An 11,752-nucleotide genomic window follows, 5' to 3' on the forward strand; every position below is an offset into this window, starting at 1 on the left:
TATCACCGATATAAACTTGTGACAAACAAGTTAACAAAAATTGCCTTTTTACACATCCAGTACACAGAGTTGTGTTTCTGTCCACCTAATGAATGTAAGTCCAATATTCACTCTCTGGTTTGGTCATGCTAGCGGCTCTGTGAGACTGTACTTCGGCACAGCGGCGCTTTGAGCTAAATGTTAACATCAGTATGCTAACATGCTCACAATGACAATACTAACATGCTGATGCTAAGCAGGTATAATGTTTACCATGTTCACCATCTTAGTTTAGCATGCTAACATTTGCTATTTAGCCCTAAAAAAAACTGTCTAGCTGAGGGCTGATGGGAATGTTATTAGTTTTGTAGGTATTTAGTCATAAACCAAAGTATTGGACACCTTTAAATATTTTTAGGGATAACCAAAGTTATCCAAATTTATCCTGAGGGGGACATGAATGCCACATTTAAGGGTAATCCATACAATAGGTATTCAAGATATTTCACTAAAAGCCAAAAATGTCAACCTCGTGGTGGCGCTAGAAAAAAAAGTCAGAGGATCACCAAAGTTAGCAAGCGTCATCCTCTGGGGACCATGAATGTCTGTACAGAACTTCATGGCAATCCATGTGATAATTATGAAGTGGTGGCCCAACAGACCAACATCGCCACCCATAGCGGGACTCTTTAGCCGCTCAGTGCTCCACTGTGTTCACCAGCTAGTCGCTAACTTTGTCTGTCTGCCGTTTGGTTTGGTTTTTGTATTTTAGAACACAATTTGCTCTATTGTAATCAGTAATGTGAGTTTGCCCTGCACTACATAGATGTACATGTACACACACACACACACACACACTTTGTCACACAGAGCAGAGTTGAGGGAGACAAATCACCTCCCTGGCCTTTCACAGCAGGAGACAGCTCTTTGACAGAAGAACAGAAATTGTCACACAACAGCGCTCTGACACACACACACACACACAGATATACATGCACAGGCCCCTCACGAGACTCCCGGGTAGGGAGACAAGCGACAAGCTGTCAGTGTGCCCGTGTGTGTATTTGTGTGTGCCAGTGTGAGAGAAGCTCTTCTTAATTAGCAAGCTATCCTGATGACAACAGACTAGGGTCAAACTGTGCCGGGCTGCGCTGAGTGTGTGTGGGTGTTAAGGATCGTCGTTTGACTCCTCTCCTTCATGACATGTCTGAGAGCTGAAAACACTCCCTAATCACTTCTAAGGCGCACACACACCCCCACCACCATCACCAGGAAATACATTCGCCTACACACACACATTTCATGATGCGTGTTGATGGATTGCACCCAGGCCAGGCAGACCATGCTCTCCCCTTTGTTTCTTGTTTGTTGAACAGATGCTTCACAATGACACACACAGACAAAATCTGGAGCTGCTCCATTTAAAATCAACAGGAAACCGCCTTTGTGGATTCATTGCGTGAGCCCCTTAAATGATGACTTGTTTTGACAAGTCTTTTAATTGCAGGAAAATGAGAGTTTCTTGAAACCAATCGAATGAATGATGGAACAGTTTTTACACCAGAAATAACCCTTCTAACCTCTCTCTGCTCTCTTTCCATCCCATCAACTGAGGCTACTGCATTTACCATAAAAAGCTGGAGGCTGCAGATTGGCCCCGAGGTAGATCTTTTAATTAATAGCCATAAGGTTGTGGGCTGAACAAGAGGCCATTTTCCAGCTGTGTATCATGTTTTAAGTGGTTAAGTACACATGATTTAATGATATCATTTTGTGCTTTCAGTGGTGGTGACTGTAGAAGAGGTCAGTTCAGTGAGTGAATCATCTTGTTAAGGGACTGTAGCCGGAAGTAGTGGAATTAGATAGGCTAAGTATCAAATATCCAATGGCTCTGACAGGATTGTAGCTTGCGCCCTCACGTTGGACAGCAGCAAACGCAGTGTTTTGGTGCCTGTTAAGCTTTCAAACTGCTGGATCTACTACTCATACTGGCCTTCCTGGATCGTATTTGATTGTCTCACCTGCGCCTGAAACAACACATGCCTACCAACTTGTTTTTTTAACGTAGGACTGTTTTCGGTCTGAACACCTGGTAACATGGGATTCCAGTAGCGACCCAAATCTTGGCAAAAACCAAGTAAAAATATATCAGAACTATGCAGAAACTTCTCGTCAATATGTCCCACAAAATCCACTTCTCAGTCATTATTATGTACATGCAGTATGTTCCAAACAAACATAGTTTCTCTTCAACATAGCTAAATATGGCACTACTGCCTCCACATAGATCCGAAGCGCCGCACTACTACATGCTTTTGCTGTTAAATGTTAAAAAAGACATACAGAAATACTGAATTTATAGCAGAGTTATTTCACTTTGAAAAGCATTTATTAGCTTTGAATTCCCCTCTTGGAAATTTCCAGTAGTTCAAAAACTTTCTTTTTTTTTTAGGTTCACAAATTGATATAGAAAAATATTTCAGTGTTGTAAATTTAGTGGTTTAATTAATTAATTGATTTCACAATAAGTATTCAGTAGCGATTCAATTTCACAATCAGGTATGCAGGTTCAATTTATTTTGGCTTTTCTTTGCTTCCATATTCCAGACTCTTAAGGTGGAAAAGGTTAGTGTGAACCAGCTGTCAAACAAAACCTCCAAAGAATGGTCCATGTGCTGGTTCTCCATGTTAAGTTTCCATCATGGATGCAGGGACGGCCATTAGAGGTGTGCACTATAAAAGTGATTTTTATGCCCCATCGTTAGACAGCGTGAAATATGACTAACGCTAGCTGTCACTAAGGAGCGAAAACAACTAATGCTAATCAATTCTTGAAAGATTTTTCCATTTTCTGTCAGACAGCTTATTTATCTGCATCAAGCAAATGGATTGAAACAAACCTAATCCAGACATTTCAAAAGTTTGAATTTGACAGTCTGATGGGAACGCAGCTCGAGTGGTGTTGGCTGTCTCTCCTGCCAAAAACTGCCCGCCTGTGTCTTTGAGTGTGCAGCCGCCCTGCTAGTACTGATGCCCCTTCTGCTATCATTATTTAGCTACTTAGCGCCATAAAGAGATACAGAATAAAAAGAAGAGAATGGGGCCATGAGGCTGCAGTAATGGGCTTGTAATGGACTATAAAACAGCAGTAAAATCCACACACTTACCCTCACAGGCCAAATAACACACACATACACACAAGTTGTATCTCTATCTGCCACAAGCCTCCTCAGACTGTCATAGATCAAATGATAATGATAAATAAAAAACACGCAGCTGGACAATTGCATTTAAATATATTACAGAGTGAGCCATTCATGATTGTTTTCTATAACATCTACCATTGTGTGTAAGTGAAGTGTTTCAAAAGTAATTTTCAGTCTGCAGGAAAATATCAATAACCATAATACAGTAAAATGGAATGGAAGAATACAAATAGGAACAGATACTGAAGCAGACAACAATCTCTCTCTCTCACACACACACACACACACACACAATGCTCTCCAGCCCTGATAAAAGAGTCTTTGAGGCTGCAGCCAGGGGATTAGTTTTGAGGATCGCCCCGGGTCGTTTCTCCTGTCTGTTTACAAGGTGAGGTACACTGTGACACTGTGAGGATGTCCATTTAAATGGTCTTTTAGATACATGTGCTTTTTTTTTTTTTTAATGAATCTTAAAATAAGTGTAAAATCTTGCAATCGGTATGAGAGAACCATTCCAAAGTAGTTTCACTAGTTTCAGGGGTTTTCTAGATCCAGGTTTTAACATGCTAAAAGATTACATGATTCAAGGAAATTCTCATAACAATATCATGCGTATTGGAAAAACAAGAGTGGTTTGAATGAAAGAAATTGATTTAAGACTTAATATTGGAGCAAATGACTGAGTGAATGGATATTTCCTGCAGTTTATGTTTGGCAGACAATTGCTAGTGTCTCTAATATTTTCTGATCAATTAACCACATTGATATTTACAGTAGGAGAGAATTGGCTAAAAAGAGAGCAGCGGGACCAAGACGCTTGGGTCCTTTATCCAAGATTTCACACTTCTCACACTATCTGGAAATCCAAGATTGTAATGAGTCTCTTCAGTGTGCAGAGATGTATTTGATTCCCTATTTAAAACCTATTTTAATTTTCACTTAATTGAAAGCATGTTAGGAGGGGATCTCTTAATGTCCAGTATGAACAGGAGGAATGATTACAGCAAGCAAAATCTGTTTCACTGTATGTGAACTGTATGTCAACTGAGTATTGTTTTAAGACAGGCTTGAAAAACTGTGAACCTATGCTTTAAGTATGTATGTTCACATTGGAAAAATGACAAAATAAAGTCAGTATACATACTAAACACACTTTCTTTTTGAATGTGTTCTTGAAGGACACTATTGTCCCATAATGCATTACACAAAGGAAATGGATTGTGGTAAAACAGCTTTGTGAACACAGCACAAAAAAAAATTAACTATTAAATATTTTGTGAAGTTTAACAGTTGAAGGGGGGTTTTTTTATACTAACTGCAAAAACAGTATGCTAAGACGTTTAGTATAGTGTATAGAATTAATATGTAGTATGGAATTGGGACACAGCATAATTGTCTACAGCCATGCTAGTAGCTTTGAGGATATTCTTTCAGCTAAATGGTAAGCATGCTAACATGCTCACAATCACAATCTTCACATGCTGATGTTTAGCAAGCAATGTTCACCGTGTTAGCATGCTAACCTTTGCTAACTGGCACTAAACACAAAGCACAGCTGAGGATGATGGGAAAGTCATTAGTTTTGTAAGTATCTGGTCATCAAAATCTTTAGGATACGTCATCTGGGAACTATGAATGTCTGAACCAAATTTTGCGCCAGTGCACCAATTAGGTGTCGAGGTATTTCACCGGAAAAAGAAAACTTTGACGGTGGCGTTGGATGAAAAGTCAGGGGATGAACAAAGTCATAGGATTTATCCTGTGGCCACCATGAATGTCTGTACCAAATGCTAATCCTTTCAATAGTTAAGATATTACACTCTAGAACATTGGATATCATCACCGATTGGTTTTCTCTTTACCCACAGGAAAGAAAAACTAATTATTCTGACAGATGAAAGTAAGAGAGGAAGCAACCATCGATTAGTAGGGACAATGGGGTGTACAATACAGTGTAATGACTCACAGTTCTCAGGAACCACCAACACACGAAAAACTCTGAATCGGAAAGTCTCCGGGCTACAGGCTCAGCAGAATGAAACGTGTCACATATCATCCTGTCTCATAACTGTCCCATCAATCTCTTTTTTTTTTCCTCCCCACCTAAATAATCTGAAAGCAACCCTCGCAGTGAAGTAGAAAGAGAGAAAAAAAAAAAAGAATCTCTTTGGTGATTCAGGCCGCAGGCAAGACATCAGAAACTAGACAGTCAATTTTTGTTTCACAGTAATCTCTGTGCTTCTACCTGTAATCTGTACAGTGAGACACAGGCTTGAAAATAAAGCTCTCCCTTGTTTCTGGAGGGCAAAATGCAATTTGTATACCTTCGAACAACATGCTTGTTCGAAGGCATACAAATTGAATTCATTGTGTGTGTGTGTGTGTGTGTGTTGTGTCTGGAGCTAATAAAGCTGATGGCACTTTGAGCTACTGGTTTGATTAAAGAGAGTTACTTTGTCTTCTTGTGCGTCTTCGCTCCCTCATTCTCATTCTGCGTCTCTCTTTCTCATTTCCTCTTTCCCTCTGCTCCGAACACTCAGGAAGGAAGGGATCAGAAGGGGAAAGAAAGGAAAGGGAGGAGAGGCGGAGAGAAGAAGGTGGGTGATTGTTAACCTTTATAGAGATGCCACTTTGTTGATTTTTCTCTGTGTTTCATCTTACACTTCAACTAATTAAAACCATCAAACACACACACATGCACACACACACATGCACACACACAGAGCTATGGGCATTTCTCAGTCTTCTAATTAAAGCATCTGTTTCTACCTGCTCTCCTCTTTCACTCCGTCGCCACAGCCTTCCTTTAGACAGGAGCTGGTTCATCACTTGTACATCTCGATCATTTACGAGTCCACGCTGCTTTTGCTGTCATTTTCTATGAAGATGCAGATTGATTCAGGTTTGTCGGTTTGCATCGATTTACTCCTTCCCCTCTCCCTCTCAATTTGTCGTCCTTCCTCCGCCTCTCCTCACCATCACCATCACCTCACCCAACTTCTCTCCCTCTCTCCCCCTGCTGGTGAAGAGGCTCAGCCGTCGTTTAGTGACCCCAGCGCCACGTCGCACGCCGTTTAGCAGACTCTTTTGGGAGTTTGGACTCCTCACTTCCAGAGAAGGTGAATCTCAGTTCAGCAGAAAAGAAAACTCTCCTCTGAAGCAAATGGAATTTTAGCTAGTTTTATAATGAGACATTAGCATGTGATAAGTGACAGGTACGTCAGGCAGAGCTGCTAAATACACTTATGAGTAAATCCTGTTAAATTATCAACAATAAAATAAGTGGTTTCTCAGCATTTATCAGAGTGCTCTTGTCACTTGACAGCCAGCTGCTAAAAAGCATCCACCAGGGTCTAATGTTTTTTTTTTGTCGTGGCTAACCAAAGGAGCAATATGATAAAAGAGGTTGTCAAATTTTAATGCTGACATCCATAAAAACACTAGAAATGTCTTTCTTCTTCTGGGTTCCACATGGGCGTGTGATATTCCTCGCTTTTGAAAGGGATTACATACACCTATATTTTTAACTTTTTTTCTTTTATGCAGCAGCTGAGAATGTAGAAAAGCTGAGTGTGTGACCGAGTTGAAGAGGCAGGTTGACATCCCTGTAGTCTGTAAACTGAGGCTGGACTTACGCTCCTGCAAAGATACACCTCTGCGGACCTCGCAGGGAAGCGCGTTATGGGTAACGGTAGGTCACAGAAGGGTGCAGAGGAGCCGACATACACATGCCTCCCGAATCTCAACAGAGCGTTGTGTGGACGAAGCACGCTGATTGGTTGGTCCAACTCCTGTCAGGAGGCGGGTTTGAAACAGAGAAGAAAAACAAAAGGTAAATATTGTACTTTTGTACCGTAAAACGTGGCATGTTCCAGCCTTAAAAGCTCGAGCGAGTGCAGACTGCAAAACTTTCAAAAATTTAGAGCTGCACAACTCATCTCAGGTTGTTTAAAGATTACTGAAGTTGGATGGGATCTGTGACCGGTGCAAATCTTAGCGATGTTCAACAAAAACCAGCAAGAAGACACTGTGCGTGTCCCCTGCCTCCCCCCTTACTCACCTCTGGTTTCCTGGTGAGTTCCTCACTGGATGCTGTTCATCTCCCATTTCAAGATGCTCCAACTACATACACATCTTGTTTCTGACTACGATAAAATCAGACTTGTCTGAAATATGGAGGCCTGGCTCTAGGGATGTGGAATGTCGCCTCTCTTGGGGTCTTGTTCACGAGTGAGGGCAAGATGAAACACGAGGTCGACGGTCGCGTGAGCTTTGGGTAATGACCGAAAAAATGAGATTGTGGATAAGTGGCCAAAATGAATTTCCTTTGCAGGGTGGCTCACCCTTAAAGATATTACTAGACATCCAGAAGGAGGTTAGAGTAGAACCGCTGTTCCTTTGCATGGTAGAAAGCCAGCTGAGGTGGTTCAGGTACCTGATCTGTTGCCTCCTGGACGTCTCCCCTGTGCAAGGGTTTTGGGCACGTCCACCTGGGATGAAACCCGGGACAGACCTAGGAAACACGGCAGGGATTACATATCCCATCTGGCCTTAAGAACGCCTTGAGATCCCGCAAGGAAAGAGCTAGAGGATGTGGCTAGTGAGAAGGACCCTTGGGCTACCTTGCGAAGTGACGGAAAATGGGTGGGTGGATAGAACGCGTCCGGGACACCTCACAGCGTGGTCGAGACGTGTCCTGGAACCACTCGACCCAAGCTCTGATTCCATGCCAAATTTTGTCGCAGATCTCAAAAAATGTTTCTGTGACAGGCAAACTGTGGCAAAAGTCGTGAAGTCTGCATTAGGCTTGAAAGTGTTACTATATGTCTGAAGTTAACCAGATACCAGCTATTTTGGCTGATAAGACTGAAATTTTTTCAGCTTTACCTCCTCCTCTCCTTTCATGTGCTGTTGTTTTCCTCTGTTGCTGTACCTCACCGGGAAAAATCCATAAATGGCCAAATAACAGATTTTACCAGCACAAATATTTGGTTTGTACTTGGATAGAAAGAAAATATGCCGTTTTTCATAGTCTGCTGAGCAACATGGTCGAAGCAAACTATCTTTTCAGTCAAAAATCCATAACTCTGCAGGATGTTCACTTCAACCAATCAGAAAGCAAGAATCTTGCCAATGCTCCCCTCCATCTCCCCGTGTCCCTCAACGATTTTTTTTTTTCTCCAGCAACACACACACACACACACACACACACACACACACACACCCTGCCGAGCAAGAGACTCAGGGTTGGCAGACGAGTAGCGCTGTCATTTGTCAGCCACATCCCAGAGGTAACATAAGGGATAGGCCACACAAGTGTGTATCAGTGTGTGTTTGTGTGTGTGTGTGTGTGTGTGTGTGTGTCAACTAAATTGGGCGTAGCAGTGATGTTGTATGGAATGATCAAACAATTGATCCAAAATTTTGTTTGATGCTTCCTGGCTTGAACTTGAGTAGGAGTGGGGGGAGGAGGGGACGTGAACAGGCAAAGGAGAGGGGGAAAGATGAGACAGGGAGGGGAAGAAAGAGGGGGGAGAGGAGAGGCAAAAAAACAAAGAAGAAGTGAGTTTTGGAAATTTTGAAGGAGACACTGAGTGTGATGCACTGCGCGAAGAGATCACAGTCTCAATCTGAATACATTTAAATACATTCTTTCTCTTCTTTTTAATCATACTCGCCGTGGCTACTGAAACGAGCCCAGTCTGCCTCATGTGCCTGAATATGTTATCTCACAGGCTGAGGTTTATTGTTTGGAGAGAGACTTTTGAATTATTGTACTTCAGGTAGTCCTGTGTAATACACTACTGCCATCCAGTGGTAAGACAATGGTATTACTCATTTCCAGTGGCCTCCTTACAAACAGTCTCTTAAGATAAAAAAAAAACTCAATGACATAGAACATGATAAAAAGGATATAATATTTTTCTGTGTTCAGTTTCTATGAACTCTGGACATTATTTGTGCTTCATTAGCACCCCTATTCCCCTCAAACACACACATATAGCTGCACAAAGACACTTAACTCATTATGAGAACACAAACTCATTCATATACACACACACACACACATACGCTCACACACAAACCGTAGTGGGCAGTGCAGCCCTAATATCATCCATTACGCTGTGATCTCCACTAATAGGCCACTCCAGTGGCAGGCTAATTCAAGAAACTGATTAGCATAAGTGAGCTATGGCGTTCATTAGCCTTATCAAGGATTCATAACGCAGACCAAAATGAATGGGATCCTCTACACGCTGTCCAAGACAAGCACTGAAGTCATTTACATAGACTGTGTATTCTCTCCACTGACACACACACATAAACACTTAGATACAGTACAGCAGTTGGATGTATTCCGTGGCAATTTTTGAGGCAATATTGCCTTCAGTAGGTAAATGGAGAGGAAATATATAAGTATAAAATGCAGCCAGCATAGTGGGCTGGAAACAACTAGTCTTTTTCTGCTAACATGGTGGTTTTTTAGCCTGGTATGCCTTATTTTATGTTTCAGTTCCTAATAGAGACTATATTCAAATGTTTCTGCATGCAGTAGTGAGAAATTAAAGATATATATATATATATATATATATTAAAAATGGATAACAATTTTGATTATATATAATAATAAGCATTTTTAAGTTTGTTGTTTTGGTTTTGCAGGACACAACTTCACTGTTTTGGTTCAGTCTGGCCGCTCTCATCAGCGTTGTTTCCAGCCACAGCAGGCAGCTGTTTTTAGTGAAAGAGCTCTGATAAACCCACTGTAGACAGACAAAGTTAGCAGCTAGCTGGGGAACACAGTGGAGGGTTTAGCAGCTGCAGGGCCAGATATTTCCCTCAGGAGTTGGAGAGCAAAACGGAGCTTAAAGTAGAGCTGAATTGTGGACTTTTGCGTTTGTTTGGTGGTCAGAAACACACCTCTAAATGAATGTTGCTGCTGGAAGTGTAATTAGGCAACTGTTCGCTAACACGTTAGCCATAACAAATTTATAAGTTGATAACATGTCATGCTGTTTTACAGCGGCATGTACTTCAGCGACTTAGCATTGTTCTTCCATAAAATACGGGGACTTGTAAGGGACATTGGTGCAGCAGCCATTATTCATCTGCTTAACAGGTTAGAGTAATACTCCCCATGATTAGTTAACTGATCTCGATGTGTAAAATTGGTGCAGTGCCCCTTAAACACTGGCTAAACTCGGACATTTTTAGATGCCTTTTCACATCGTAAAAGCTACAAGCATGAAAAGTAGGCTGGCTCCAGGCTAGACGCTGACTGGGAAGGTGCAGCGAAAGGCTTCCTGTGTTTTGGGTTGGGCTGCTGGAAAGTTAAAGACCATAAAATTAGTTTGGAGCAATAAATTCAACCAGCTGAGGGGGTTTGCCTGGACAATCAATTTTTGGATGAAGTTGCTAGCCATGCTATGCTGCTGTGGCCTTCATGAGTCAGTGTAATGCTGAGTGGGATGCACTGTGTGTGTGTGTGTGTGTGTGTGTGTGTGTAGGCATATTGACACTGGGGTGTCTGGCTGAGTAATGGGGGCATAGCAGAGTTTAGATGGCTTCTATCCTCCTTCCTATCCAATGCTGGAGAAGGTCATCACTCATACAGACAGAGGGAGAGAAAGAGAGAGAGAGAGAGAGAGAGAGAGAGAGAGAGAGAGAGAGCGAGCGACAGTGCTCATCCAGACAGGAAAGAGAGAGCGTGAACAAGCGAGTGTATGTGTGCACAAGCGAGAGAGCATGAATGAGAGAGAGAACAGAGCGATGGTACTGGGAGGGACAAAGACGACAGAAGGAGAATGAGAAACAATTGGTAGACAGAGAGAGGTGGGAAACGTGCATTTGTGTGCACTCCAGCATGCAAGTAAGACGAGCATTCTCTCTTTTGGGTGACTACAACTATGGCCTCCGACCTTCTGTCATGCATGTATTTTCACATTTTTTTTATGTGAAGACTGTTGTCAGCCACTAGCTCAACCACTACAAAAGCTCTAAAGCTTCTTTAAGCACAACAAACACTCCAGTCTGTGCCATCACTGCATCAAATCCAGACCACCTGACCACATAGTAATCACACTTCTTAGTTTCTGTCTAAATAAAGATTTTGGATGGGATTTGGTGGACAGATCATCAGAAATTCTCTCTTTTGAGTGGTAATCCACATCTTGAGTTTGTGCCATTGCTCTAGTTGTGCTTGTAGCCTTACTCGTTACGCTGCATTTATGTTCCAGTGAGAGAATCCAACACCAGAAGTTTGATGGAAACAGCTCTGCTTTCAATATAGTATATTGTCCGAAAATCAAATGAAAAACAAACGACCACAAGCGCTGCAGCTTTTCATTATCTTGTTTTCACTTGTTCAGGTTTGGTGGATGATGCAGAAGACGGGCTCCCACAGGCTTTCCAGCCTTAAATGGTTTCACTTTTCTTCTTTCAATAATTCAAAGAGATTAGTTTTAATATGTGTGAGTCTTTACTTTCACTGAACAGCAGAGAAAAGACATTATTCAGGTTGTGATTTAGAGACTAATCCTGGAGCTGCTCCACAGACAGTGAATAAT

General features: G+C 41.8%; 1 protein-coding gene across 4 annotated transcripts in view; it reads right to left on the reverse strand.

Annotated features, from left to right (window-relative positions):
• Positions 1-8,501: 8,501 nt before the first annotated feature.
• The window catches only part of snx25 (sorting nexin 25), a 39,621-nt gene continuing 36,370 nt past the window's right edge, over positions 8,502-11,752 (reverse strand). Inside the window, exons 22-23 of one of the 4 annotated variants that reach the window (XR_006378815.1) lie at positions 10,668-10,689; positions 8,502-8,549 (exon numbers count right to left, since the gene is read on the reverse strand). The gene's annotated coding sequence lies outside the window, so the exon portion shown is untranslated. Of the gene's footprint in view, positions 8,550-10,661; positions 10,690-11,752 lie in introns of all 4 variants that reach the window. The other 3 variants (XR_006378814.1, XM_044204556.1, XM_044204555.1) reach the window with 3 other exon arrangements.

This window comes from Siniperca chuatsi, linkage group LG8 (assembly GCF_020085105.1).
Source record: "Siniperca chuatsi isolate FFG_IHB_CAS linkage group LG8, ASM2008510v1, whole genome shotgun sequence".
In the NCBI taxonomy this organism is placed as follows: Eukaryota; Metazoa; Chordata; class Actinopteri; order Centrarchiformes; family Sinipercidae; genus Siniperca; species Siniperca chuatsi.